The sequence below is a fragment of the Molothrus ater genome, chromosome 2 (assembly GCF_012460135.2).
Source record: "Molothrus ater isolate BHLD 08-10-18 breed brown headed cowbird chromosome 2, BPBGC_Mater_1.1, whole genome shotgun sequence".
Taxonomy (NCBI): Eukaryota; Metazoa; Chordata; class Aves; order Passeriformes; family Icteridae; genus Molothrus; species Molothrus ater.
The window spans coordinates 63,056,631-63,062,630 of NC_050479.2; the positions used below are offsets into that span (position 1 = coordinate 63,056,631).

Below are 6,000 nucleotides of genomic sequence, written 5' to 3' on the forward strand. Positions count from 1 at the left end.
TTCTAAGAATATCTGCTTCAAGCTAAGGACTTGCCATGAGAAATGATGAAAACAAGCAACTGGTGACATATGCAAACACACAAGTACTTTACAGATGTGAGAAAGACAGATGCAAATTTGTGATGAATCACAAAAATAATGGTCAGTAGAAATGCAAGGGTATCTATGCCTTTGTACACAGTGTTGATAGACCTTCATACAGAACACTGTACACCCAGAGTCAAGTAGAATCAACAGAGGTTAGAGTGGGTGGAGAGAAGCACACTGGATGGGCAGAAAAATGGGAAGACCAGCATGTCTTGGAGGCTAAAAGTGCTCACCTTCATAAGTTTAGAATAAAAATACAGGAAAGCAGAAAAAGTTATTTCAGCTTAAATAACAATAACACTTTATTTATGCAGAAGCAAATGGCTAAAAACTGCTGATGTATAAACTTCAGCTGGAAATGTAAAGGTTTCCACCCATTGGAGCTTTGAGGTTTTGAAATGACCTAATCTACCAGGCACACTACAGAGCATCTGTTCATAAATTTTTGACAGTGCTGTCTGGCAGCAAGGGACAGGACTGAATGAACCCCTTTCTTTCCCACTTTCTAGGAAAACTTTTCCGTCTAATGGTTATTCAACATATGTTTTCATAACATCAAAAATGGATTGTGGACACTCCTGAATTCATAATGGAGAACCAGCCAACTTGTGAAACATTTAGTTTTGATGATGTTATTTCAATGGTGCTCTTGAGAGGAGCTTATGAGACCAAGGAAAGAAACAGCTGTATCTTACCAGACCAACTCTCCTGGTCTCAGAGATTGTCTCTCCCAGTCATGAGGAAAATGCCTTGGCAGTGCTGTAGGAGGAAATGAAGTTTCCTAAGCCTGCTGTTTCCATCAGTGTGAACATGACATTTCAGACACCAGAGATGGAGTGTCCAGCACATTTTAGAAACTCTACTTTTACAAAAATACTTCATGGAATACCATTCCATCTATGTTTGGGAGAAAAAAATGGCACTGATTTCATGTTAGATAAGCCATAGAAACACCAAAAGGAAACAATAATGAACCACTTTCTAAATGTCAGCCTGTTTCTGTTCAAGTCAGGAAACAAAAAAAACCACACAGACCAAAGCAGTGAATTGAATCCAGAGCTGGATGTGGTTTACAAGACATGACTTTTAGGGTATTCAGTAGCTTGTAAGATTTAATATCCCTTCATATTCAGGGCACACAGTCTCTCAGAGGTCTCCAACTCTACACACATTCAACAAAGATGGAAAACACAATTTCAAAAAACCTATCTACCTGCTTTTATTCTGTCTCCTCCGCAAAGGGAGAAGCTGAAACACAGAGAGATGACAAGACTTACCCAAGGCCACATACAAAAAAAATCAGTGGCTGTGTCAGGAATGCAACCTAGATCATGTGACAACAAAGCCGACACTTTATCAGGCTTCAAAATATCTCTTCTGCCAGTTTATCTACTTATAAAGAGAATGTACTAAAAAAAATTCAGCACAGCTATAAAGTACAGAAAGAGATCTAGGTCTGATTGTAGGCACTCTCCACAATTTCTCTGCTTTTAAGTCAAATACTTCCTCAAAATATCATAGTGCAACTGAACTTGTAAGCACAATGAAAGAAAAATGCACACAGCAACTCTGCTCAGCAGCCCATCCCACTATGAAGTGACTCAGTGAAGCAGCTCAGTAACAAAGGCTTCTTCCTGCCCACAAAAGCAAGAATGGAAGAGAGCACATGAGTCCATCCATGCACTCTTTGCAGATGCTCCTCTGGACAAAATATTTGGTCTCCAAAAATAAATGAGAAAAAAATTTTCCTTCCCATGGAGTATCAGACGTTTGTCTTGCCTTAGCTCCCAACCTTCATCAAGTTATTGATCAGAATCAAAACACTTCAATAACTCATATCATGTGAGAGTTTCTGGAATGGAAAAAAAGACCTTCATTTCCCAGTCACTGCAGTGTGCCTATGACCCACATAGGTCCTGGTCCCAAGTTAGAACACTTTCTTCATCATCTTGTCTAATTCAGTCTCCACATAATGGAAGAGGTCCTCATTTCTCTGTCCTGCCACATTTGGGAAAGCTGTTGCAATGACAGAGCAATGCCCCCAAACCAGGAGATGGAAGCCCCCATGTGTGGTAAGCACCCAGAGAAGCCCAGTTTGTCCTTTCACCCTCCCCAGTGCAGTCTCCTCACACAACCCACGTTTTACTTGATATGCAAAAGGAATCTAGGCTATGGAACAAGCAACTACTCTGCAAATTCTCCTTACGAGTTGCAGATTTTGGAAGGTGCACTGCAAATGAGACAAAAGATTAACAGAAGATGGGATTGTTTTGTGGTTAGGGTGAATGAATGTCATCCATCTCTGCTTGGCAACTTGATTTTTCCAAAAACTCAAGAATTTACTCATCATAAGCTTTGATGTTGCCTACTTGTTGCATCACCTGAAATGAAGATGGATATTAGCTGAAACTTCACCTGAACACACAAAACATCACAGTAATGCCTACCATCACCACACATGTCACTTTTTTAGCAGATGGTAAGCATCCTGAAGATCAGACATGGAAAAGAAGTAGGCAGCTCTGCCCTTAATCTGATCACCTCTACAGAAAGAGAATAATAATATCACACCATTGTTCAATTGTGTTATGAAACTGAAGGCACTCACGGTGATGCTCCACTCAAGCGCTACGGTGTAGCTCTATGGAAGCACTCAAAAAAATTATTAACTCTCTTTATCTGAGTGCTTGAATGCCACTTTAGTAAAAAACAAGAAAAAAAAAACCCTGTATGTACAGTCTTTCAGCAAACACAGGGGATAAAACGAAACACCAAAAAGCAATCTGGTCACTGAGGCACTCTATTCTGATAGATGCTTTGTTCTGTGATGGTGACACCCTGCTCCACATGTATTCACATCCCTACAGCCTCTGTGGGAGCCATTCAGCTGTTGCAGGGCCACATGGAGAGCCAGGTCAGGGAAGTGACCCAGGTTAACAAGAAATAGCCTGCTGGGGAAAAAAAGGTCACACAGGTTTCCAGTCCAGTTCTGCCCAGATAGAGTCTAGGGCTGTACCAGCACAAGAGGGAAAGAAGGGTATGGGAAGAGGGTAGGGTTGCTGGAGCAGATGCTACAGCTCAGATGTTCACCAACCATACTCAGAATGAGGCAGTGATGATCATAAAGGGGGTATAAATGTGTGGCAATACAAACAAAATACTAATCACAGAATAGTCTGGGTGGAAGGAACCATAAAGATCATCTGGTTCCAAGCCCCCTGCCATGGGTAAGGACACCTTCGACTAGACCAGGCTGCAGAGAGCCTCATCCAGCTGGTCTTGAACATTTCCAGGGATGGGGCATTCACAACTTCTCTCAGCATCCTGTGCCAGTCTCACCACGCTCACCATAAAAAATTCCTTTTTAATACCTAATCTAAATTTATCATGAGTAGGGCACAGAGAACAGAATTGAAAGGACATTTTGCTGGCTTGTGTTCTTCTATTGGAAGTCCTGTGTTTTCATATTATTAGTATTAGTATTTTATTACAAAACAGCATTTGCACACCCCAATGCCAGGTAACATTCAGATTCTCACCCATGCAGAAATGGCATCCTGTGGCACCACACTCACACCACCATCATTTATGTGTATCACAGGATCACATAGACTCTCCCAATCATGCTAATGAACTAGCTAGAAGTGGTAGGTTATTACTTCACATTCAATAAAACTAGAAATATACAAGAGGTTTTAGAAATATACAGAGGTTTTACAGCCACCAAATTTGCAGGATTGATGAGTCAAGAATATTTGGAATCCCAATTTGCATTTGCTACCACAGAGATCTTTAAAACCTAAAAGATTAAGAATTCAATTCCATGCCTAACTGTAGTCCATAGCAAAACTCCCACAAACTCAGTCATGCAGAAAGAGCTCTCTTAACAAATGTCTCTGAAGTACACACAATTCTAACAGAAGAGCCCTTAACAGCTTTTCATTTACTTAAGTAAAAGGAAAACCAAATTAAATATCCATTTCTAGTAGGAATAGTATCTGTAGAAATAATGGAAACTGGTAACATAATTTAAATAACACAGGCAGCAGCCAAGAGGGAATAGGACTTCCTCTAAATTCATTAGTGAGGAAGGTGGATACTATTTTTGTATTTGGTCCAATATTACTAAACTTACCTCTCTACACAGCATTCACTTGATCAAGTTTGTAGCAAGTCTGCTGTGTTACTTCCAATAGCTTCGTAATGGATTAAAATAATTTTCTATAGTAGTAATTTGACTTCACTCATAATATTTCCCAAGAAAGAACCTTTGCTTTTAAGAAAGACCCCAACTTCCCTTAAGCTCCATTAAAGTTCTGCCTGATAAAGACTTCAAGCATCGCCCATGGCATAGAATCAGCATTTCCAGTGGACAGGACCTATCGGCTGCAAAGGAGGAGCTGGGACATTTGCATGGGCTCTTCCTTGTGGCAGCTCACACGGGCACTCATCTTCCCTCCGTCTCCTTCCTTCCCCTGCCTTATGCAAGTGGCCACGCTCTCATTCCTCTGCATCCCAGGAGCCAGCCCGCAGCTGCAGGCAGCCCGCGGAGAGGAGCAGGAGAAATGATATATTGCAGATATTTTATTTTTGGAAACCACACTGTAAATAAAGCCATTTCCAGAGATATTCCATGGACACGGAGTGCTTGGTCGCAGAGCCAGCGCCTTATGTAACAGGAGGAGCATTGTTTAGGGTTGCCTGCGTTAAAGAGCCACTCCTGGTAACACAGTTTACAAAGCTATTAAAAGCTACCAGCCTAACTATCGAGAATAAGCAGGCAAGCGGTTTGTTACCAAAAGGCTGGTGCTAGCTGGAAAAAAGGAAAGTTTCATCAAACCCCTCAACTTTCCGTGGCTCGGAGGACATCACCTCGTCTGGCACTTACCGTGGGTGGGAAGCTGGGGGCTCCTAGCGCAGCCCCATGGCCGGGTGCTGAAGACAGCTCTGCCGCCTCCCGCAGCCCGCGCCGCCGGCAGCCGCCCTCAGCGATCTCCCATTAATTCCGCTTTATTCCCCACGCTGGTCGCCCACAAGTGGCAGAGCCCGGGGATCCCGCGGTTCGGCCTCCCGCTCCTCTCCCGCCGGGCGGCCCTCAGCCTCTGGAAAAGCGTGAGCAGAAAGGATCACTTGGACATGCACAGGCGCTCACAAGCAGCTGTAAATTTCCACTCCCCGCTGCCTGCGGCTGCACTCCCGGCTCCTCGCTGTTCCTGCTCCGACGAGCTCTGTGCCTGGGTGTGCGTTTTCCCCCCACTGCCCTCCCCGCTTCCCACTCCCTCGCTCGTCTTGCTCACAGGCTCACACACACACACACACACACACCCCAAACTCCACGTCAGAGGAACGCGTGGAAAAGCAAAGGATGAAGCGATCGCTCCGCCGAGAGATTTCCCCAGGGTTAAGGGAGGACATGCGACAATTTCGCATCACTTCTGTAAGTTTCCATTCCTCCCCAAAGTCTGTCGGTGCAGGGGGAGGCATCGCAGACGGCTCCTCGCACCATCACGTGGCGTAGGCTGCTGGAATTAAATTATTCACCTTGCCGTCATGCTAGGAATGCAAATAAGGGAGCCCAACAGGGGGTTGTTGTTACAAGATAATAAAAAAAAATCAACATGCTCACGCACCACATCTTTCGGCAAAGTCCTGTCCAGAAAAGCTGCAGATAAGCTGCTTCCTGCCTGACTATATATTATTACACAAAGATCCAAATACCTTTCCACAATAATACTTGAGGGGATAAAAAAACCCACCCATCTGCAGTATACTCTGAGCAAAATTTAGATCCTGATGAAGAAAAACATTAGCCCAAGTATTTTTTCAAAGGCTAATGTGATGGGGAAAAAATCATAAAGTATTCTGAAACAAGTACTACCAGCTATTATCAAGCGTACAAATACAGCAAAATGT

General features: G+C 43.4%; 1 protein-coding gene across 5 annotated transcripts in view; it reads right to left on the bottom strand.

Moving 5' to 3' along the window:
* Positions 1-5,502, bottom strand: part of CAB39L (calcium binding protein 39 like) — a 43,832-nt gene extending 38,330 nt beyond the window's left edge. For 2 of the 5 annotated variants that reach the window (XM_036379498.2, XM_036379482.2), the window contains exon 1: positions 4,976-5,306. The gene's annotated coding sequence lies outside the window, so the exon portion shown is untranslated. Of the gene's footprint in view, positions 1-782; positions 827-4,222; positions 4,634-4,975; positions 5,307-5,412 lie in introns of those variants that run through there. The other 3 variants (XM_036379488.2, XM_036379508.2, XM_036379516.2) reach the window with 3 other exon arrangements.
* Between the last annotated feature and the right edge of the window lie 498 nt (positions 5,503-6,000).